Here is a 24,737-nt window from a genome sequence, read left to right on the forward strand (position 1 = left end):
TTTTTCAGGGTGGTAGTGTACTAAGTGAAACTGAATTACAGTAAGGTGTAGTAAAGCCAATATAGTGAGGTCACAGTTTCCATCAGTAACTCACCCCATGGCACTACAGCCCTGAAGGGCCTTATTCTACCAAGCGACCGCTGCTCAGCCCGAAGGCATGCAGATTACCAGGTGTCGTGTGGTTCTTTGCCGTTATTCTTGGCTTTCTAGACCGGGAAAAGGGAATTGAGTCAACGGCACGTGGTGTTCCCAAGCGGTCACCCATCCAAGTACTGACCACGCCCCATGTTGCTTAACTGAGGGGATCGGACGAGATCTGGTGTATTCAACATGGTATGGCCGTTGGCATCAGTCGCATCCTGTAAAAAAGAAATTACCGAGCTCGATAGCTGCAGTCGCTTAAGTGCGGCCAGTATCCAGTAATCGGGAGATCGTGGGTTCGAGCCCCACTGTCGGCAGCCCTGAAGATGGTTTTCCGTGGTTTCCCATTTTCACACCAGGCAAATGCCGGGGCTGTACCTTAATTAAGGCCACGGCCGCTTCCTTCCACTTCCTAGGCCTTTCCCATCCCATCGTCGCCATAAGACATATCTGTGTCGGTGCGACGTAAAGCAAATAGCAAAAAAAAAAAAAAAAAAAAAAGAAATTTCCGGACAAAATTATATTGTCATAGGTCTTTCTTCAGACCGACTTTGTTGTATGAGAGTGAACGCTTGGTGGACTCAGGCTATTTTACTCACAAGTTAGGTGTATTAGACATGATAGTAGCAAAAATGAATGCTGATACAAACTCTGGCAGGAAAGTAGGTACTTGGAATGAGGTGTCAAAGGCTAACTTAGGAATGATATCCATGGATGTAGGCATAAACCGGCTTCAGTGGTGTGGTCATGTCAGGCAAATGGAGGACAGTAGGTTGCCTAGGAGAATAGCAGACTCGGTAGAGGAAGATCAATTTGACGATGGTTAGACTCAATTCTTAATTATTTAAATCAAATCAATCGCCACTGATTTGCATTTAGGACTGTCGCCCAGGTGGTCAGATTCCCTATTACTTGTTTACCGAGTATTTTCCTAAATATGTTCAGTTTGGGTCCGATGACCCCTTTAAACAAAAGCACCAAATGTGTTCAAGGAAGGAGAAGAACTAAACGAGGCCAGAGCTAGTTGCAAGGAGAGGATAGTGAAGGCTTTCAAGCTGATACACAAAGGCATTCGGACTGAACGCTGAAAGGCATAACCGCGTACAATACAGTATGTATGTATGTATGTATGTATGTATGTATGTTCGACATCACGTTCTTCTCTTGTTTCATTTTCCCCTCTCTTTGAATCGAATTTTCATTTTGCATTCTATGAGTACCTTTCCTCAACAACGCTGCACAATGTGAGACAGGGCTAGACATAACAATGTCCGGGCTGTGAATGTCATGTTCGTTGTTCTATTTTAGCCTCTCTTGTTGGACTGGACATGCCGTCATTGCTAGGTGCTCACCACACTAGCAGCTTCCCGCTATGGGATGGAGGTTTCAATAGTACGTGCTCAGACTTGAGTTCAGTCTCTGCCACTACCTGGAACACATTATCGATTACGGCTGCTCAGCGATATATTTGAAAATCGCGTGACAATTTCCAAGTTAATATTCCAGTCACATATAGAGCTTGTTCAGTCTTTCTGCCTGTTCGTAATTGGGAACATGCAGAGGGCACGGATTTATTCTAGAAGTTTACGCAGCAACGTCAGTAAACTGCAGTGTGTGTTTCATGCAAATTAAATTGATAAGTAAATTTGTAATCTAGTCTGTAATTAAACTTTAAGTAATTTCACTACATGAAAAGTTAGCTCTTCAAGTGAGGCCTACAGTACGAGAACAACTCATGAGATGAAAGTCGAGCAAGAAAAGTAGTTCATTGTAACAGCCGTATCTGTTTTAACTACGTAATAGAGCTAAGAATTTTTAGTGCACAATTTTGGTTAAAAGGGTGCAAAAATGTGCTTTAATTTAGTCGAATAGGGTGAAAAAAGTGCACATTTTAAATTTAAATAATCATATAAACATCACCAAAAACAATTTTACATCATATAGGACGACACAAAATTCACTAATGTCATCATGTATAAAAAATTTGCCTAAAACAAGTTCCAGAACACAATGTTATTAAAATCACATGTCCAGAAAGCTGTCAAAAGAGATTACATTTCAAGATAATTTTCGGTGAGGTTGCATCTCCGGTCACGAAGTAAATACATAGAAAAGGAATGTTCAACGTCAACAGATACAAATGGTGGTGCATATTTCATTTGCAGTCGACATTAAATACCTGTTTGTTGCAACAACCTCAATATCAGGGTTTTTAGATAAGCTCTGTTCTACTATCTACTTTGCAATACCATCCAGTGCTTTCTTCACATCCACCACAACAGCCAGTTTAAGAAATTTCACATATTTTCATTAATGTTCACATTTTTTGCCCTAGCTGCATTCTGAATGACATGATTACGTTGGTGTTATTGTATCAATTATTATTGATATTTCACAAACATTGCACCCCAGAGCTGACCCGAACTGTGAATACCATCTGCACTAAACTGTTTAGTAGGCCTACTATCACGTATTTTCTCGGCGTTCATTTTCTGTTTCATCATACTTGATACTGGTACTACAGCAGTAGCAAATAGCGTAATATTAAGCCATTTGCTAAGAGGAGAATGGCAGACAACACACACACTCAAAGCGTATTCTGAACCGTCACCTAAGTGATAATAACAAGGCTGGCAAATAAGCAGCTGATGAAGGGTGGCAAGCTAATAATTCGACAATCACCAGGTTCGTACTTAAGCTCCCGATTAGAGCAGAAGGCATATAGGGAGTCTACGATCCTAGTGGCGAATTGAGGAACTACATCGAACCAAGCTTTACACACGAAATGTTCGGCTTTTCTTGTTTAATTTATTTAGGAATAAAATGCGGCAAACGAGCAAAAAAGTATTAAACTAGTGGAAAAAGTGCTGACATTGAAGAAAGGTGAAAAAGGATGCTTACTAATAGCTAGTCCGGCCCCGCGGTGTATAGAGTTCAAGAAGATGCAAGAGAAAAGAAAGTGGATATAGTGTATAAGGTGGTGGATGTGGTGCAAAATAAAATGAAGATTAAATTTAGTGAGGTGGACATAGACGATGTGTATCGAATAGGGAGAAGGAAGGGCAATAGGCCGATTAAAATTTCATTATTATCCACCCTGATGGCGGATATTGTACTAAGGGACGCAAGAAACTTAAAAGGTAAAGAAGTGTGGTACCGAGCTCGATAGCTGCAGTCGCTTAAGTGCGGCCAGTATCCAGCATTCGGGAGATAGTGAGTTCGAACCCCACTGTCGGCAGCCCTGAAGATGGTTTTCCGTGGTTTCCCATTTTTACACCGGGCAAATACTGGGGCTGTACCTTAATTAAGGCCACGGCCGCTTCCTTCCCACTCCTAGCCCTTTCCTGTCCCATCGTCGCTATAAGACATATCTGTGTCGGTGTGACGTAAAGCAACTTGCAAAAAAAAAAAAAAAAAAAAAAAAAAAAAAAAAAAAAAAAAAAAAAGAAGTGTGGTTGAAGAGTGATATGGGTAGTGAAGCAAGTAAAGAATTTAGAATTTTAATGAAACATTTATGGGCAGCTAAGCAGAAAGGCCTGAGAGCATATTATATTAGAGGTCAGCGGCTGGTGGTTGGGAACGGAAGATGGTCACGTGTGTGGTCGGTGAGCAAGCTACAGGAAATGGATGGCAAACATAAGCAGGTTGACGAAGGTGGAAGGAAGGCTGAAACATGTGCAGAATGTTATGACGGAGCAGTAACTGAAGTGAGCGATGTCCAGTGCACAGAGGAGGAAGGGGTAACGGGGAGAACACCGAGTGAGGAGAGTTTGGAGCCGACGCAAGCAAGCAGATCAGTGGAAGGAGAACGAAGAAGACGACGAGAAGGACTCGGTAGGGGAAGAAGCCTAATTTTAAGAGACTTGTGGGGTAAGAATAATAAGGGACAGGACGATAACGGGGTAAAGACAGTGGTAAAATGGTCAGAAAGAGGGAAATGGGATCTGAGGAGAATGGAGTATGGGTATGGGGTGGGACAAGTAAGGAGGGGTAGAGAAAAGCGTATGAGTCTTATTAATTATAAATGAACAGAGGAGTAAAAGCGAAACTAGATAATTATTTAGAAAAGGATTTCCAAACTGAAGGTAGGGTGTGAAGTAAATCGACCAATGTGACAGAGGGAAACAAGTATAAGGGAGGGAGGGGTTAGGACGGAGAGGCGAATAAATAACTATGTTGGAGGGTAGGTTTTATAAATATTGAAGGGGTGATAAGCAAATTGGGTGACGGGGAGGTTTGAAATTAGTGGAGAGTTTTGATATTGTGGCCCTTTTGGAAACATGGTTAGAAGTAGGGAAGAGTATACCGTGGAAGGGGTTTGGGGTAAGCAGCATTACGAAAAGAAAACAGGGAAGGAGGGGAAGGAATCCAGGTGGAATAACATTATTAATAAAGGAAGAAATATGTGATTTGAATGAAGTAATATAAAATGAGATGGAGGAGGTGATTTGGATTTGGTGTAAGATAGGTGGTGGGGAGGCAAAAGAGGTATGCTTGTCTTCTTTATATAACCACCCTTGGGGCTCGGCATATGCGAATGATAGTTATTCGAGAAGCTGATATAGGAAATTAGTGAGATCAGTGAGAAGTATGAAGAAGATGGGATGATATTGATGGGAGACTGGAATATAAGAATAGGAGGTTTAAGTCTAGTATATAACAAAGAGGGGAAGGAAATAAGTAGGGGTGAGAGAGGGAGTGAAGATACAGAGAGAAATGGTTATAGGCAGTAAGTGCTGGAACTATGCGCTACAGGTAATCTGAACATTCTGAATGGATGGTGAACTGGGGATAAGAAGGGGAAGTTGACTTAAATTGCGAGACAAGGGGGGAGTGTTATTGATTTGGTAGTCATCTCAGAAGACATGATGGAAAGATTAAATAAGATTGAGGTTGTGAACTGGGCTGAATCTCACCATACCCCGGTATTTATAAACGTGAGGAGAATGGAGTATGGGTATGGGGTGGGACAAGGAAGGAGGGTTAGAGAAAAGCGTATGCGCCTTATTAAGTATAAATGGACAGAGGAGTAAAAGCGAAACTAGATAATTAAACTTATTTAGAAGAGGATTTCCAAATTAAAAGTAGGGTGTGAAGTAGCCTTGAGATCTAATAATGTGGATAGGACTGTAGAGCTACTAGAATACCCCCAGTTAGCAGAGGTAAATAGAAACAGTGAGAAAAGAAAGAAGAGGCAGACGGTTGGTATAATAGGGACCGAGCTCGATAGCTGCAGTCGCTTAAGTGCGGCCAGTATCCAGTAATCGGGAGATAGTGGGTTCGAGCCCCACTGTCGGCAGCCCTGAAGATGGTTTTCCGTGGTTTCCCATTTTCACACCAGGCAAATGCCGAGGCTGTACCTGAATTAAGGCCACGGCCGCTTCCTTCCAATTCCTAGGCCTATCCTGTCCCATCGTCGCCATAAGACCTATCTGTGTCGGTGCGACGTAAAGCAGATAGCAAAAAAAAAGGTATGATAGGGAGTGCAAGGAATTGAGGAAAGTATTCATGTGGGCGCTAAGAGAGTTCAGGAATCATGGGCGGAGGGAAGAGAGGGAAAATTGTTGTAGGCTGAGGAAGAACTACAATGTAAAGTAGAAAGGAAAAAATTATGGAAGGAGGAACAAACGTAGGTGATTAACAAGCAAGGAGAAAAGGTATGGGAAAGAATAAACAAAATTAACAGGGGAGAGAAAAGTTATGTAAAACCTAAAATTGACTATGAAACATGGATGGAATATTTTCGTAAAATGTTAGGAGGGAAGGATGGGTGGAAGAAAGAGATAATGGCTAAGGTGATCGGGAGTGAGATAATAGTAGTAAGTTAGAGCAGGATAAAGAAATATCGGGGGAAGAGGTATTGGAAGTGTTAGGAAAAGCGAAAATAGGACAGCAGGGGGTGGAAAGAAGCTGCAAAAATAACCTGGTGAGAGGGAGTATTGTGAAGTTATTTAACAAGGTGTTCGAAGATGCCAAATTCAGAAGGAGTGGCAAAAAGGTATCATATGTACTATTTATGAAAAGAAAGGAGTAAGGAATAATCCTAGTAATGACAGGGGTATAACTTTATTGGACCCATTGAGTAAGGTGCACTCGGGCATATTAGCGAAGAGGTTAAGAAACTGTGCGGAAGAGTTTTCCATGGTTTTAGGAAGAGGCGGAGGACGATGGATAATGTGATGATAGTTAAGAAAATAATTGACGAATGTGTGAGGAAGAAAGGAAGAAATGTGTATATAGCAGCGGTGGATTTTGAAAAGTCCTTCGATCCAGAGAGTAGGAGGGCGCTGTTTGAGATACTGCGTAGGGTGCGAATTTCAAAAAAATGAGACGCGCGATTGAGACCATATATGAGGAAGTGTATTGTAGCATTGGAATCGAGGAAGGGGTTGTAAGTGTTTAATTGAACCTAAAATAGTTTCTAAAACAGGGGTGTACATTATCTTCAATTATATTTCTGATATTCATAAATGACATATTCGGCGGGCATGGGGAGGAGAAGTGGACTTGTCCTGTATGAGGACAACAAGAAATCCCAGGCTGATGTTGTCTTATTGATGACGCTGACAGAAGGGGATTTAGAAAAAAGTGTAAATGAAGTATCAGAGTATACTAGTAAATGGTCGCTGAGAATAAATAGTAATAAGACAAAGGTGATGGTATGCAGGAAAGGTAGGAAAAATAAGACAAAGAAGAAATGGGTGATAAGTGGAGAGGTAATAGAGGAGACTGATAAACTAGAGTATTTGGTTGTTTGTATGAATAGGAATGATAAAAGATCCGATCAAATTAAACAGGCAAACTGGAGGGGGCTAGCAGCACTTTCGGGTATAAGGATATTGGACAATAAATTCCCGGGTATTGATTATAATATTCAGAGAATAAAGCAATGATATTAAGTAGGGTGTTATATGGAGTAGAAATATGGGGAGGTGAGACGGAATGTATTACACTAAATCAGATAGTCAGCATATTTAGTAAAAGTGTAATGGGCCTTTTCAATTGCGCGGCTAATATAGTGGCAAGAGTACATAGAGGTCGATATGATGAACAGAGTGTTGAGTTATTGGAGAATATTAAAAATGGGTGGGGGTGGCCTACTCCTGCAGACGGCTTGCCAGCACCTAAATAAGAGTGTATGGGGATCACTGAATAGATTAAACTATTATTGATAGGTTGGGTTTAGGAAACTATTGGGAGGAGTGCGAAAGGAGGAATGAAGTGTGTTGGAGGAATACTATAAAAAAGCTTAAAGATATTCCAGCACAGGAGGTGGAGGCTGACTACAGGAAGAGAGCGACCCTAACCATGTTCAACACAATCAATCAAGTAGATAATATAAGATAGGACATGTGAATAGGGTAGAAAAAGGAGGACTAATTTGGTGGATGACGGGTATATAAGAATAAGGGATGGACAAGAATGAAAGACAATTCGATATGTATATTGTGTGGAGAAACAAGAGAAGATTTTCACTTGTTAACAGTGTACAAGGGAACTGGTATGGAAAGAACGAAATACATGAGTGAGGAACAACTAAAATTCATGAACCAGTCAGGTGACGAACAGAAGATCATAGAATGGGTAGTGAAAGAATGGAGAAAACAGGGAATATAAGTAAGTTTTAGATGCAGTTAGAGAACGTTGTACAAAGATGTTAAAGGGAGTGGAATTTAAAAGTAGGTCTAATAGGGAGGATAGTTAGTGCGATACATAGTTATTTTTCTTGTCGTAGATTCTGGTTGTTGTAAGTAAAAAATATATATGGTGAGGTACTCAGATCAGCAGTTGAGTACAGGAGAGTGTGTCAGAGTGGGTGTCCTAGGTCAGTGCGCTCAGCTGTCTGACTCATCGTAATAGGCGTTGGGTCAGGTGGTGGGCGAAAGAAGAGTCGGGGCCTGAGTAAGCTGAAGACGGTCACGTACGGAAGAATGACTGCAAGGAAGAAATACGAGCAGATGTCCAAGGTGGCAGGTCATCCCTGACGGAGGGTAGGAGGGAACACCCACGCTGACACACGTCTAGACTTTTAGTTGACCTTTTATTTGATATATATATATATATATCTTTTTTCTTTTTTTTTTTGTTTTTTTTTTTTTTTGCTATTTGCTTTACGTCGCACTGACACAGACAGGTCTTATGGCGAAGATAGGATAGGAATGGGAATGATGCGGCCGTGGCCTTAATTAAGGTACAGCCCCAGCATTTGCCTGGTGTGAAAATGGGAAACCACGGAAAACCATTTTCAGGGCTGCCGACAGTGGGGTTCGAACCTACTATCTCCCGATTACTGGATACTGGCCGCACTTAAGCGACTGCAGCTATCGAGCTCGGTATATTTGATATTTCATTACATTGCTTTTTTTATCTGTATTTTTTCAAACAGGTCCATTACGTTGTGAAACTGTACAGATCTGGAGAAAATAAAGGTGTGTATGTATGTATGTATGTATGTATGTATGTATGTATGTATGTTAATTGAATTCGCGGTCACTTGGGTGGCCAAGACAACATCGGTCAGTGTAGGCGAGATCCGAACGTCAGTGAAATAGATTTTTTTTTTTTTTTTTTTTTTTTGCAAGTTGCTTTTCGTCGCATGGGCACAGATAGATCTTATAGCGGCGATGGGACAGGAAAAGGCTGGGAGTGGGAAGGAAGCGGTCGTGCCTGGTGTGAAAATGCGAAACCACGGAAAACCATCTTCAGGGCTGCCGACAGTTGGGTTCGAACCCACTATCTTCCGAATACTGGATACCATTGAAAGAGTGAAGGACTGATCAGACTTTGACAAGCAGAAGGTTGCAGTAACATAAAAGACCTTTACCTCGAACTTGCACTCTACTGAACTAGTGGTTTCCTGAATCAATCAATCAATCAATCAATCAATCAATCAATCAATCAATCAATCAATCAATCAATCAATCAATCAATCAATATTTGTTCGATTGCCGGCCCGGCTGGGGCGTATTAGGCTTGTATCACAAAAGATACACAAGACGAACCATGGACAAAACTTCGAAAGGAAAACAACCGAAAAGAGATACTGGAGGAAACAACCAAAATGGGAGACTATTACAAGACAAATGACTATTAACAGCATTATTTAATGCATTTGTTTAACAGTCCATTATCCAATAACATATGAGCTATCCTGAAATGATATATAGGATATCACGACCATGAGTATATTGTGATAATGCTCACTATACTGTGGGAGTACGTTTAAATACATGGATTCATTCATTATTCATTATCGTGCCTCCTTTCGGACTGGCCGTGGCCTTAAGTTAGGTACCATCCCGGCATTCGCCTGGAGGAGAAGTGGGAAACCACGGAAAACCACTTCCAGGATTGCTGAGGTGGGAATCGAACCCACCTCTACTCAGTTGACCTCCCGAGGCTGAGTGGACCCCATTCCAGCCCTCGTACCACTTTTCAAAAAATTTCGTGGCAGAGCCGGGAATCGAACCCGGATCTCCGGGGGTGGCAGCTAATCACGCTAACCACTACACCACAGAGGCGGACAATAATAATAATAATAATAATAATAATAATAATAATAATAATAATAATAATAATAATAATAATAATAATAATAATAATAATAATAATACGTCAATGCGTTGCGCCCAAGGGTGCGTTCTAAGCAGATATATTTTGAGGAATATACAGGTGGCTGTTAACTTCCTGCATATATATTGCTCTCCTAATACCACTAATATCAACACTGAACACTTGGGAGAATTTATGAAGTTACATTTAACATTTTACTGTAAATAGGCCTCATCACTTGTTTTAATGCCTGCCCTGAATGTCACATTGCCCGCCTCAGGAGTACCGTGAATATCTTCCTGAATCAATGCTGCGTCACATAGTTATTTACAATGGATTATAGCCTGCACAAGGTTTCCGACAGTGAGTTATAATTCATTGATGACTAGATTTATATGAAATGACACTAAGCCTTTGCTCCGTTTGAAATTAATGTCATCGTCATCCGAAATTTTCAGCAGTGACTCGTCGTTCGCACAAAAAAAAAACCATGGCACTAAGCCCCTGAAGGGCCTTGGCCTACCAAGCGACCGCTGCTCAGCCCGAACGCCATTATTCTTGGCTTTCTAGACCGGAGCCGCTATCTCACCGTCAGATAGCTCCTCAATTCTAATCACGTAGGCTGAGTGGACCTCGAACCAGCCCTCAGGTCCAGTTAAAAATCCCTGACCTGGCCGGGAATCGAACCCGGGGCCTCCGGGTAAGAGGCAGGCACGTCACCCCTACACCACGGGGCCGGCCGTCGTACGCACAGTGGATATATTTCCTCTAACATGGGCCCAATTCTGAAAGGTCCAGTTCAGTCCTGTCAGTAGAAGCCTCTGTGGATCCGTGGTAGAGTGTCGGCCTCCGGATCCCAAGATAGCGGGTTGAAACCCGGCAGAGGTAGTCGGATTTTTGAAGGGCGGAAAAAGGTCCATTCGACACTCCATGTCGTACGATGTCGGCATGTAAAAGATCTCTGGTGATACATTTGGTATTTCATCATCATCATCATCTGTTTACCCTCCAGGTTCGGTTTTTCCCTCGGACACAGCGAGGGATCCCACCTCTACCGCCCCAAGGGCAGTGTCCTGGAGCTTCAGACTCTTGGTCGGGGGATACAACTGGGGAGAATGACCAGTACCTCGCCCAGGCGGCCTCACCTGCTATGCTGAACAGGGGCCTTGTGGAGGGATGGGAAGATTGGAAGGGATAGGCAAGGAAGAGGGAAGGAAGCGGCCGTGGCCTTAAGTTAGGTACCATCCCGGCATTCGCCTGGAGGAGAAGTGGGAAACCACGGAAAACCACTTCCAGGATGGCTGAGGTGGGAATCGAACCCACCTCTACTCAGTTGACCTCCCGAGGCTGAGTGGACCCCGTTCCAGCCCTCGTACCACTTTTCAAATTTCGTGGCAGAGCCGGGAATCGAACCCGGACCTCCGGGGGTGGCAGCTAATCACGCTAACCACTACACCACAGAGGCGGCCATTTGGTATTTACCCGACAAAATTGATTAAATCTCAGCCATAGACGCCCGAGAGAGATCCGGTTTACTCTGTCTGCCATCTAGTGGGCCTAGAGTAAAACGGAACGTCGAAATGACGAGCAGATGCCGTCAAATTGAAATGTCTGCACACGGTAGCTGAGGCCATACTATTATTATTATTTAGTAGAAGTGAGGAGAGATAAGAATTAATACCTCTAGTTCATAGGTAAGGTAAGGGTTATTCTCCCCGAAGGCAGGTCCGAGCCTCCGCAGAGGTGTTCCTGAGCCGGAGTTTATGTGCGGCATGGTGGCCAGTTCCTTTCCGCTCATCCATTCCCTTACCCCCACCAACAGCGCGTGGCAACCCATCCAACTCCTGACCACGCCCAATGTTGCTTAACTTCGGAGATCTCACGGGATCCGGTGCTTAAACACGGCTACGGCCGTTGGCTTCTAGTTCATAAATGCAACATAAAACGTTGTAAAGAGTTTTTATGGAAACAATAAAATATGAGCTATCCTGGTATGATATACAGTATATCAGGAACATGAGTTGTGATAATGCTTACTATACTGTAGATTTTTAATGTATGGGTTTGGAATCTGAGTGTATGTCGACGAACGTGCGATGGTAGCCTACTCATTATCGTGGCTCCCTTTGGACTGGGTTCATCCCACGATAACAATGAAATGACAAAATCATGTAAATGAGAAAATATTTATACTATTTTACTATCGGACTTGATGCACTCATTTTAGAGGAATTTCCACTTACCGAAACTGTCTATCAACTATCAAATACGAAGGCATGAAGCTCAGACGTTATAGATTTTTTTTACATAATTGCAGCACCTAAGTCCGCCTCTGTGGTGTAGTGGTTAGCGTGATTAGCTGCCACCCCCGGAGGTCCGGGTTCGATTCCCGGCTCTGCCACGAAATTTGAAAAGTGGTACGAGGGCTGGAACGGGGTCCACTCAGCCTCGGGAGGTCAACTGAGTAGATGTGGGTTTGATTCCCACCTCAGCCATCCTGGAAGTGGTTTTCCGTGGTTTCCCACTTCTCCTCCAGGCGAATGCCGGGATGGTACCTAACTTAAGGCCACGGCCGCTTCCTTCCCTCTTCCTTGTCTATCCCTTCCAATCTTCCCCATCCCCCGCAAGGCCTCTGTTCAGCATAGCAGGTGAGGCCGCCTGGGCTAGGTACTGGTCATTATCCCCAGTTGTATCCCCGACCAAGAGTCTGAAGCTCCAGGACACTGCCCTTGAGGCGGTAGAGGTGGGATCCCTCGCTGAGTCCGAGGGAAAAACCGAACCTGGAGGGTAAACAGATGATGATGATGATGATGCAGCACCTAAAATGTGTATATAATTATTACAGCTGTTGCCATTTCGTTGCAATAGGCAGTTGTTGTGAGGAAAGTAATGGTAAAGTACAGTACCTCACTCCTCACCTTGCCTAGTACGCCTATTGTTGTGCCGCCATTCGCTTTTCTATAACTGTATAATCTCTGGTGGTGTTATTTGAAGATTCAACCAACGTCGGGATGATGACCTACCAGACAGACAAGTGAGACAAATATTATTTGTCTTAACAGTATTCAAAATGCACAAATCATCATCATCATCATCATCTTAGCGTTTGTCCCGCAACAGAGCATGGTCCGCTGTTTTGCAAGTCAATCTTCACTTCGTTGAATGAAGCGCATCATTTGGAACAAGAAGAACATAGCGCATGTCTTCTTGAAGGCGATCAAGCCAGCGTTCCTTGGGCCGACCATGTGGCCTATTTCCAGATGACGTGATGCGAAGTGCCGTCTGTACAATAGATGAACATTCTCTACGCATTACGTGGCCATACCACCGAAGTCGGGTCTCCCGCACCTTGTCTACAATCGGGACACCTTCCATAATATTTTGGATTTCTCTGATCTAGCCGGACCAGTCCAAGTGACCAGCGAAGCATGCGCATCTCCATGATATGAAGTGCTTGTTCGCAAGCATTCGGAGCCATACAGAACGATTGGTCGAACCTAGTAGTAGTCTAATACGACGACTGGTCCGTCAGCACTCCTCATACAGTAGTCTATGTGTGGGGTCGCCTGACAGTTGTTCGAACAGGTTCGATACCGTATCGAGCCTACGTAGCGTATCGGGCCGGCTCGATCCTGCTCGAACTTGAGTATCATTCGTCCATCACTACCACTGGCACTGTGGGGTTAAACAAAGGGTCGCGAACTTGTCGCTTGTCGATCGGTATCGGTCTTGAATGCTATATCCTAATGAATTTATCCGCTGACTGGTTTACTGATACAGGCAAAAATCTGCAATTTGTGTTATGGCTGACCCGAGTATGACATTGGGCTAGGCGCGTTGTTTAGTTCAAGATGATCATTCACCTTTTGTGTTTAAGGTCTTGGACCTTGTATTGACCTGAAGACCTGCTGAAGGTAACTTTCTGTATAATTTGGTAGCCATGTTCCTCCTTCTTTCCCGTAGGTTTTACAATCAGAGCATCCGATGACTCCTCCCCTGATTCATCCCCCCTATCGAAGATATCTTATTCCGTTTTGATAGCATGATCGCTTTGAAAATTAGGTGCATGGCCACTAGAATAGTTATCTTCAGCGTAGATAATATAATTTGCCCAGTCTCCGAACCCAGAATCATTCACATTCAAAGTTGATTTCGAAAACGTCATTACCGAGCAAGTTGGCCGCGCGATTAGGTTCGCGTAGCAGTGAATTTGCATTCGGGAAACGGTGAGTTTGAATCCTACCGTCAGTAGCCCTGAAGATGGTTTTCTGTGGTTTCCCATTTTCACACCAGGTAAATGCTGGGGCTGTACCTTAATTAAGGTCAAGGCTACTACCTTCCCAATCCTAGCCCTTTCTCATCTATGTGTCCCCGAAAACGTTTGATAAATGTTAGTGCAACGATAAACCACTAACAATAAAAAGTAACAAAAGGGACGTCATTAATAACATGCAAAGAAATTTTGAGCTGTAAATAAGGCTTTTTAAAGTAAATTAACCAATACCGTCATTCTTCATATTGTTCAAACTCTTCTATTATTAGCTCTGATTAGTGTTACGACAACCAGACCCGCAGTTCTGGCGTGGCATGTCTGTCTCTTACTCGAGTACCCTGGGTTCGAATCCCCTGCCAGGATAGGGATATTTACCTGTAGCCTATCTGAGGGCTGATTCGAAATTCACGCAGCCGACATGAGAACAACTGAGGAGCTATCTGATGGTGGGATGATGGTCCCGGTCTACGGCCGAGAGCGTTCGTTATGCTGACCACGTGTCACCTCGTAATCTGTAGGCCTTCATGCCGTTCGCTTGCTCAACAATGGGAACTTTCCTTAGATCATTGAAAAAGTAGATTTGAGGGATAACGTCATTCTTGGTGCGGCTTTTAAAATATGACCTGAGATCGAGGTTTGGAAATCTGAAAGTAAGAGATTGGAATGTTCCGACTGTACTTCAATGCTAGGAAGGGAACGAGTGTGTTCTCTTGATTTTTGTAATTATTGTTCCGGTATAAACCACTGATTATCCAGCCTACACTTGCAAAAACCCATCGCAAAATGACGTGTGAGATTCAAGAGTATTACCCTTCAACTTTCATATTCATCAACTTCAAGTCTGTGATAAATGAAATATGGCTTATTATAAGGACTCATGCTGAGGGATAGAAACGCCAGTGACACCAGCAATGATTAATGTGCGCTCGAAATTTCTGCTCGCAACCAATAGTAGTAGTAGGGTATCATTTTTGAGCAGTATCCTTTCAGGTGTGATAGATTAAGTATTATAGGCTTTGCCGTTTTAATTAAGAATTAAACACTAGATTTTGTTGTTAATTTTAGATGTTTTGATATTTGTTTACCGTCCCACTGACACACGTTTCACGGCAGGATGGGAAAGCACTTGGACTGGGTTGTAGCGGCGGTGGTCGCCTTAAAACCTTAACTGGATGTTATAGGCCTATACACTGGCTGATTAAGAACATATACTTACATCTTCATTATATGCCTATCAGCGTTCAGTCTGCAAGCCTCTGTGAATTTACTAAACGCCGCCACAATCCTCTATTTGTAACTAGTTCTGTGACCTCGTTTAGTTAATCGTTAGGAACTGAGTCTAACCATCGTCGTCTTGGTCTCCCTCTACTCATCTTACCCTCCATTACAGAGCCCATTACTCTCCTGACACTGACGATGCGGCATCTCATAATCTGCAGGATTCAAGCTTATCAGCGGTCGCTTGGTAGGCCAAGGCCTATTAAAGCTGTAGTGCCGTGATGTTTGGAGCATAAAATCGATAACAAAAACCAGCTTACGAGCCCCATGACGCTACAGCCCTGATGAACCTTGGGTTACAAAGCGACCGCTGGTCAGCTCGAAACCCGCAGATTACTTAATAATAATACCATGACCTCAGCTACCAAGTGCAGACGTTTTAATTTGATGCCATCTGTCTGTCTGCTCGTCAATTTCGACGTTCCGTTCTTTTCTAGGCGTGCTAGATGGCAAACAGAGTAAAGCGAAACTCTCTTGGGCGTCTGTGGCTGAGATTTAGTGAACTGTGTCGGGTAAACACCAAATGTGTCACCAGAGATCTTTTACACGCCGACATCGTACGACATGGATTGTCGAATGGACTTTTCTCCGCCCTTGAAAAATTCGAGTACTTCCGGGTTTGAACCCGCTATCTTGGAATCCGGAGGCCGACACTCTACCAATGACCTACAAAGGCAGCAGATTACTTGATGATGCATGATAAAACTAATGACAATATTTATAATAATAATAATAACATTTGAGATGGGTCGATAGCAGTTTTTGTCGATACTCGATTCCAGTATGTTTTTCTAGTGTGGATACTCGATACCCTGATACTTTCATTCTTGAAATGAAATAGTAAAATAAAAATTTCTAAATACAATACAAAACACGTATGGCATGAAAATGATGGTATCACTAGGTCTCTAAAATCTCATTATCGGATTCGGAAGATAACTTTTGTTAATTAAAGGAGGTCGGATGGAAGAAATGAAAGTGAAGAGCCTGACTCAAGTAAGTGGAGACAATGTCACATTAAGCTACGGGACGCGTAACTATCAACACTTGTTCCGAACTGAGAAACTCTGTCAATGCGGGGTGGTAGAATACATCCACAGTATACCCCTCCCATCGTATAAGGCGACTAAAAGGGGTCGGGGGAGCTGTAATCTTGGGAGTGGAGGTTGGTGGCCATGGGGCCCTTAGCTGAGTCCTGATATTGCTTCCAATTACTTGTGCTAGGCTCTGCACTGTCATCTCTCTATTGATCAACAGTTGTTCATTTCAGACCTCGACAACATTAGGTTTGTGAGGCCTTGCCCTTGCCTTTCTTTTGCCGATACCCTTGTTCTTCGAAACATCGAACATCTTCAATTTTCCTTCCGATTAGTGCTAATACAGGTTATTTGACCGGTTGTACTCCTCTTAAAACAATAATAATCATTCACCACAAGGAGTCCCCAATTTTGTTGCCTCTAACGACATGTAGGAAATACCGTGAACGGTGTTTATGTTCATCCTAATTCACACCTCATTATTTAGACATAAAACTTCATACTACCGAAAACAACTGAAAGACACAGTAGAGGATACACCCCTCCATACACCGATCATGTGGTTATGCGGTTTGGATCACGAAGCTCTCAGCTTTCATACAGGGGATAGTTGGTTCGAACCTCACCATAGACAGCCATGAAGATGGCTTTTCGTTGTTTCTCATTTTCACACCAGGCAAATGCTGGAGCTGTACCTTAATTAACGCCATGGCCGTTTCCTTCCCACTTGTAGCCCTTTCCCATCCCATTGGCGCCAGTACATTTGTCTGTGTCTGTGCGAGGTAAAGCAAATTCGGTGTCAGGAAAGGCATCCGGCTGTTAAAAGTAGGCTTATTCTACATTATATTGTTGACACCAAGTACTGTAATTGGTAACATTCGAGAAAAGTAAGAAATTCTTCTTATTCTACCGCTTTTCCCCAATCTGTGAGGGCGCGGGCCCTGTTTTATGGTCAGATGCCCTTCTTAACGCCAACCCTATACGGAAGGATGTAATCACTATTACGTGTTCTTGTGGTGGTTGGTAGGGTACGGTGTTGTCTGAATATGAAGAGGAAAGTGTTTCGGCAAACACAAAAATCTAGTCCCCGAGCCAGAGGAATTAATCAGACGCGATTAAAATCCTCGACCCGGTTGGGAATCGAACCTGGGATACTTTGAATCGAGGGCCTCAACGCTGACCATTTAACCAAGGAGTCGGACAAAAGTAAGAAATTATAACGGAAACAAAAGCCTTTTCAGTACAGTATTCCCCTACCCCGGGGTGTCCTAAGACCGAAAGTAGCTGAACGTATTTTGAATACATTGATTAATTTTCCTAAAAAGATTTCCATCCATCGTAACTAGGAACTATGGTGCGCCTATGTCAGTTTCTCAATACATTGCCACCGAGCTCGATAGCTGCAGTCGCTTAAGTGCGTCCAGTATCCAGTATTCGGGAGATCGTGGGTTCGAGCCCCACTGTCGGCAGCCCTGAAGATGGTTTTCCGTGGTTTCCCACTTTCACACCAGGCAAATGCTGGGGCTGTACCTTAATTAAGGCCACGGCCGCTTCCTTCTCACTCCTAGCCCCTTCCTGCCTCATCGTCGCCATAAGACCTATCTGTGTCGGCGCGACGTAAAACAAATAACAATACATTGCTGTTAATATATAAAAAACAATCGACAGAGAATAAGCTAGTTGTCTTCTTGTTCTTCTTTCTGGCCTTTTACCTGGGGTCGGACTTTGTATGGATATAGCCCCACTTTACGGCCCTGCCTTTCCTGACGCCAACCCTATGAGGAGGGATGTATTCACCATTGCGTGTTTCTGTGGTGGTTGGTAGTGTGATATTTTGCATGTAAATGAAGACGTGTATTAATATGAACACAACACCACCCCTCCCCCTAGCTACAGGAATTATCAGATAAAGTTGAAATCTTTGACAAGATCTGGAATCTACCTCGGGGCTCTGAACCGAAGGCCACTTCACTGATCATTTAGCCAATGAGCCGAACGCTGGTTGAGAATACAGTAGTACGCTTGCTCTATTTTCGCATTTCTTTCCGGACAGTCAATATTCTTATACCTCCACCCTCCTCTCATCACTTCAGCCGGAAATTCTTATTTCGCTAAATTAAAGTTTGTTTGGACGCTAAGAATTCAACTCAATTAATTCATTTCATTTTATCTTTGTAAGACTACTGTCGTCCGCCTCTGTGGTGTAGTGGTTACTGTGATAAGCTGTCACACCCGGAGGTCCGGGTTCGATTCCCAGCTCTGCCACGAAGTTTACAAGGTGGTACGAGGGCTGGAACGGGGTCTACTCAGCCTCTGGAGGTCAACTGAGTAGAGGTGGGTTCGATTCCCACCTCAGTCATCCTGGAAGTGGTTTTCCGTGGTTTCCCACTTCTCCTCCAGGCAAATGCCGGGATGGTACCTAACTTAAGGCCACGACCGCTTCCTTCCCTCTTCTTTGTCTATCCCTTCCAATTTCCCCGCAAGGCCCCTGTTCAGCATAGCAGGTGCGGCCTACTGGGCGTGGTACTGGTCATCCTCCCCAGTTGTATCACCCGACCCAGAGTCTGAAGCTCCAGGACACTGCCCTTGAGGCGGTAGAGGTGGCATCCCTTGCTGAGTCCCAGGGAAAAACCGATCCTGGAGAGTAAATAGATAAAGAAGAAGACTACTGTCTTTCTTCCTTTTTCTTTCTTTCTTCGTTCACCCTGCAAAGTTGGCTTTTCCCTCAGACTCAGCGAGGGATCCCACCTCTACTGCCTCAAGGGCAGTGTTCTGGAGCGTAAGATTTTTGGGTCGGGGATATAACTGGGGTGGAGGAATAGTACCTCGCCCAGGCGGCTTCACCTGCTATGATGAACAGGGGCCTTGCGGGGAAATTGGAAGGGGTAGGCAAGGAAGAGGGAAGAAAGCGGCCGTGGCCTTAAGTTAGGTAACATCCCGGCATTTGCCTGGAGGAGAAGTAGGGAAACCACGGAAAACCACTTCAACAATGACTGAGGTAGGAATCGAACCCCCCTCTACTCAGTTGACCAACCGAGGCTACCTGGACCCCGTTCCAGTTTTCGTACCACCTTTCAAATTCCATGGCAGAGTCGGGAATCGAACGCGGACATCCGTGGATAGCAGCGAATCAAACTAGTCACTACATCATAGAGGCGAACCTACTGTCTTTCTACATAGGTTTTTTTTTTTTTTTTTTTTTTTTTCCTGCAGTAGGTCTATATCAAATAGTTATAGTTGATATATTTTAATAACTATCATTCACTACAACAGTACAATATTTATGATGCTGCTTTGTGCGCTATCTCAATGTCCCAGTACCACTCTTTGGACGTCCTCGACATGCACACAGAGAACACGATAAAACATCCCTTTCTATTTGTCCTGTTACGAGGTTCCGCAGTTCAGGTTTCTTTCAGATAGTAATGGAACGTGTAAAGTTTGCTAGCAATAGCAAAACAAGATAACCGTACATAACACTAAACTATTCTGCATATGTATCGTAATATATTAAATGAACATTGCTGAATAATCTACCAGTTCCATATCCACAGTAATTCAAGCAAACAATAACAAATTATCAAAGACTTCACTTTTATGAAGGAATGCACGCGCTACTGTAATCATCCTACAATGAAAGAATTAAAATCCACAGCCTGTTTCCAGTCATTCAAGCGGGTCAGAAATGGAATGAATGAAGCCCCCATCTAGCGGCGAAATCATCATCTTGCAATAAGGCTTTCAATTTGCCGGGTTGAGTAGCGCGGACGGTAGAACACTGGCCTTCTGAGCCCAACTTGGCAGGATCGATCCTAGCTTTGTCCTGCGGTATTTGAAGGGGCTCGTATCGATAGATTTGGTAACATGTAGAAGAACTCCAGTGGGACAAAATTTCGGCAGCTCGGCGTCTCCAAAAAACGAGCCAGTTAACGGATTATTTGTGAAGAATTCAGTTAATTTTATTTTACTCTTCCAACGAATTGACGTCAAGAAAAAAAGTGTTTTACACGCAAATTCTGAATTACTGTAACTCTGAAGTATCGAGAATAGAAAACAGGGTCCATGTGACATTTTGCTCAAAATCTCAAAATTTCTTGAGCGATTAACTCTGTAAGTTGTGGTAGCTCATCATGAATGATCCTGTATTTTAACGAAACTTGGGTGCACCAGGGTGAGGAAATAATTGAACCCTATACTTGATACTTTGGTTTACAAGTAAGGCTGACACGAATGTTGATAGCGACAGCCTGTGTTCCCAATCCTTGCTAGCCGCTGCAGATAATATACGATGCAGCTAAATAGGGATATTTCAACAGAAAATTTGTAATATTTGATATTATTTTACATTTTTAGTGTATCATAGTGCACGTTCGCACTGCCTAACTCAGGGATGAGGGCCGGCATAGGTCAGAAGCAAATGCGTTGGCCTTGAACTGAACTTACCCCCGGCCAAAACCAAAATGAGCCTGGGTGGCTCCAGTGACCCTAGGAATGACTGAGATAAGCTGAAGAAAGGTTTTTAATGGCTATTTCTAGCCGAGCGCAGTCCTTGTAAGGCAGACCCTCCGATGAGGGTGGGCGGCATCTGCCATGTGTAGGTAACTGCGTGTTATTGTGGTGGAGGATAGTGTAATGTGTGGGGTGTGAGTTGCAGGGCTGTTGGTGATAGAACAAACAGCCAGCCCCCGGGGCATTGCAATTAACCAATGAAGATTAAAATCCCCGACCCGGCGCGGAATCGAACCCGGGACCCTCTGAACCGAAGGCCAGTACGCTGACCATTTAGCCAACGAGTCGGACATATGTATAATACCCCCAGTGTTTGTACTCTGCGCTACGGCAGTCACCTCAGCCGAACCTATGTCACGCGCGGCCGCCCTGCTTTGCGTGTATACAATCTATATATACAAAATTGGATGTTGGTATATTTGAGATTAATAGACTCAAAAATTACTAGACCAATTTTGCTGAAAATTTCACAGTTTATTCTTATGACTTCTGAGGGGGTTTATGAAGTGGTTTGAACGAAATCAGATAGGTAGTTTTATTATTATGAGTAATTGTATGTAATTTTATTCAGTTGCAAAGCCGCACCAGGATTGGATCGACTTGATGGACAGCAGCTTACTCTATATCATGATAATACCATAACAAATGCTGTGTATACGAGGATGGGAACATGTCGCCATGTTTTATAAAGTACCTTTCGTGATAGGACATGCGTTCTTATGCCTGTTATTTGGAAATAACAATCCAACTTGCCGTGTTCGAGATGTACTTTCATGCCATAGGACCAACTTTGATAGGTCTGTCCAGTTTGAAGAATGGAGCTGTGTATTAGATGTGTAAAATATTTAAGAAATTGTGAAAAATATAGAATATCAACAGTAGAATGACACGAGTTATCACCCACTCCTAACGAAGAGCAACTGGGGGTACTCAATGAGCAAAGGCGAGTCTCTGTAATCTATCTATAGGTCTATATATATATAAATGACATTGTATGTGGATATGTATGTATTACATCTCCTAAACCACTGGAGCGATTTAAGCCTAACCAAAGACACCACAAGCACCCTTAAAGGCGGGGGTGGGGGGCGAAGAGGCTGAGTTATAAAAATAATCGAAAATAGTGTCGAAAAACATTCGGGGTCGCTGAGATAAATAGTGACAATGAGGATTTTTAAGTACAGTGTCAGCCCTGTTTGGGGTGGGGGAAAGGGGGATTGAGATATAAAGAGAATCGAAAAAAGTGTCGAATTCATACTTTACGGAGGCGCTGAGATGAACAGTGACACTCTGGACTTTTTACCCCTTACGGGTGGGGGTCGAGGGGGAGATATAAAAATAATCGAAAATAGTGTTGGTTCATGTTTGTGGGTTACTGCAGTCACGTCCTAGTTCGTGAACCATGGGCAACGGATGAGTGGCCTAGTAAGTGGTCCTGAGAGTCGGGATACCAGTTGCTATGGAATGGGAGTGGGCATCTCGGATACATTCTGAGTCATGGCCCTCCTTGTGCTCAGGCGGCTAGGACTATACAATTCACCGGTGGTCCATAACCCGTTAGAGGAGAGGTCCTCACTTGGACTATGTGCAAGTAGGGTAGCATCCTGCTTCATGAATTTACCGAGCTCAGAACATTTTAAACAAGCCTCAGACCTATGGGAGTAATGGAGTCCCAGTCCCATTTGACAGGCGAGGGACTCCTTGGAAACAACTTGGCGAACGAAATGGAATTCGATGGGGACCTATCAATATTAACGGGGCTTATGGAAGAAAGAAGGTAGAACTGGCTGAGTCAGCTAAGAGGATGCATCTGGATGTGCTAGGAGTAAGTGATATTCGGGTAAGGGGAGATAACGAGGAAGATATAGGAGATTATAAAGTGTACTTGACGGATGTTAGAAAGGGAAGGGCAGAGTCTGGGGTAGGGCTGTTTATCAGGAATGCCATTGCACGCAATATAGTTTCTGTTAGGCACGTAAATGAGCGAATGATGTGGGTAGATTTGTCAGTTGGAGGAATTAGGACTAGAATTGTGTCCGTGTATTCACCATGTGAGAGTGCAGATGAGGATGAAGTTGACAAGTTTCATGAAGCATTGAGTGACATCGTGGTCAGGGTCAACAGCAAGGATAGAATAGTGCTAATGGGCGATTTCAATGCGAGAGTTGGGAATAGAACTGAAGGATACGAAAGGGTGATTGGTAAATGTGGAGAAGATATGGAAGCTAATGGGAATGGGAAGCGTTTGCTGGACTTCTGTGCTAGTATGGGTTTAGCTGTTACGAATACATTCTTCAAGCATAAAGCTATTCACCGCTACTCATGGGAGGCTAGGGGTACCAGATCCATAATAGACTATATCTTAACAGACTTTGAATTCAGGAAATCTGTTAGGAATGCACGAGTTTTTCGCGTATTTTTCGATAACACGGACCACTATCTGATCTGTAGTGAACTAAGTATCTCTAGGCCTAGGGTAGAGAAAGTGAAATCTGTCTGCAAACGAATAAGGGTAGAAAATCTCCAGGACGAGGAAATTAGACAGAAGTACACGGATATGATTAGTGAGAAGTTTCGAACAGTAGACAGTAAGCAGATTGAGGATATAGAAAGTGAATGGGTGGCATACAGGGATGCTGTAGTAGGAACAGCAAGGGAATGCCTAGGAACAACTGTGTATAAAGATGGGAAAAGGCGAACATCTTGGTGTAATGATGAAGTGAGAGCAGCCTGTAAGCGTAAAAAGAAGGCTTATCAGAAATGGCTCCAAACAAGGGCCGAGGCAGACAGGGATTTATACGTAGATGAAAGAAACAGAGCGAAACAAATAGTTGTTGAATCCAAAAAGAAGTCATGGAAAGATTTTGATAATAACCTGGAAAGGCTAGGACAAGCAGCAGGGAAACCTTTCTGGACAGTAATAAAGAATCTTAGGAAGGGAGGGAAAAAAGAAATGAACAGTGTTTTGAGTAATTCAGGTGAACTCATAAAATATCCCAGGGAATCACTGGAGAGGTGGAGGGAATATTTTGAACACCTTCTCAATGTAAAAGGAAATCATTCTGGTGATGTTGCAAACAGCCAAGATCATGGGGAGGAGGAAAATGATGTTGGTGAAATTATGCTTGAGGAAGTGGAAAGGATGATAAATAAACTCCATTGTCATAAGGCAGCAGGAATAGATGAAATTAGACCTGAAATGGTGAAGTATAGTGGGAAGTCAGGGATGAAATGGCTTCATAGAGTAGTAAAATTAGCGTGGAGTGTTGGTAAGGTACCTTCAGATTGGACAAAAGCAGTAATTGCACCATATCTATAAGCAAGGGAACAGGAAGGTTTGCAACAACTATCGAGGTATCATATTGATTAGTATACCAGGCAAAGTATTCACTGGCATCTTGGAAAGGAGGGTGCGATCAGTCGTTGAGAGGAAGTTGGATGAAAACCAGTGTGGTTTCAGACCACAGAGAGGCTGTCAGGATCAGATTTTCAGTATGCGCCAGGTAATTGAAAATTGCTATGAGAGGAATAGGCAGTTGTGTTTATGTTTCGTAGATCTAGAGAAAGCATATGACAGGGTACCGAGGGAAATGATGTTCACTATACTGGGGGACTATGGAATTAAAGGTAGATTATTAAAATCAATCAAAGGCATATATGTTGACAATTGAGCTTCAGTGAGAATTGATGGTAGAATGAGTTCTTGGTTCAGGGTACTTTCAGGGGTTAGACAAGGCTGTAATCTTTCACCTTTGCTGTTCGTAGTTTACATGGATCATCTGCTGAAAGGTATAAAATGGCAGGGAGGGATTCAGTTAAGTGGAAATGTAGTAAGCAGTTTGGCCTATGCTGATGACTTGGTCTTAATGGCAGACTGTGCCGAAAGCCTGCAGTCTAATATCTTGGAACTTGAAAATAGGTGCAATGAGTATGGTATGAAAATTAGC

At 43.3% G+C, this 24,737-nt stretch overlaps 1 non-coding gene across 1 annotated transcript; it reads right to left on the reverse strand.

Moving 5' to 3' along the window:
• Nucleotides 1-228: 228 nt before the first annotated feature.
• On the reverse strand, nucleotides 229-347 carry LOC136867551 (5S ribosomal RNA). The gene has a single exon (XR_010859739.2). It is a non-coding gene; the product is annotated as a 5S ribosomal RNA (ribosomal RNA).
• Nucleotides 348-24,737: the final 24,390 nt, after the last annotated feature.

This window comes from Anabrus simplex, chromosome 3, assembly GCF_040414725.1.
Source record: "Anabrus simplex isolate iqAnaSimp1 chromosome 3, ASM4041472v1, whole genome shotgun sequence".
Lineage (NCBI taxonomy): Eukaryota > Metazoa > Arthropoda > Insecta > Orthoptera > Tettigoniidae > Anabrus > Anabrus simplex.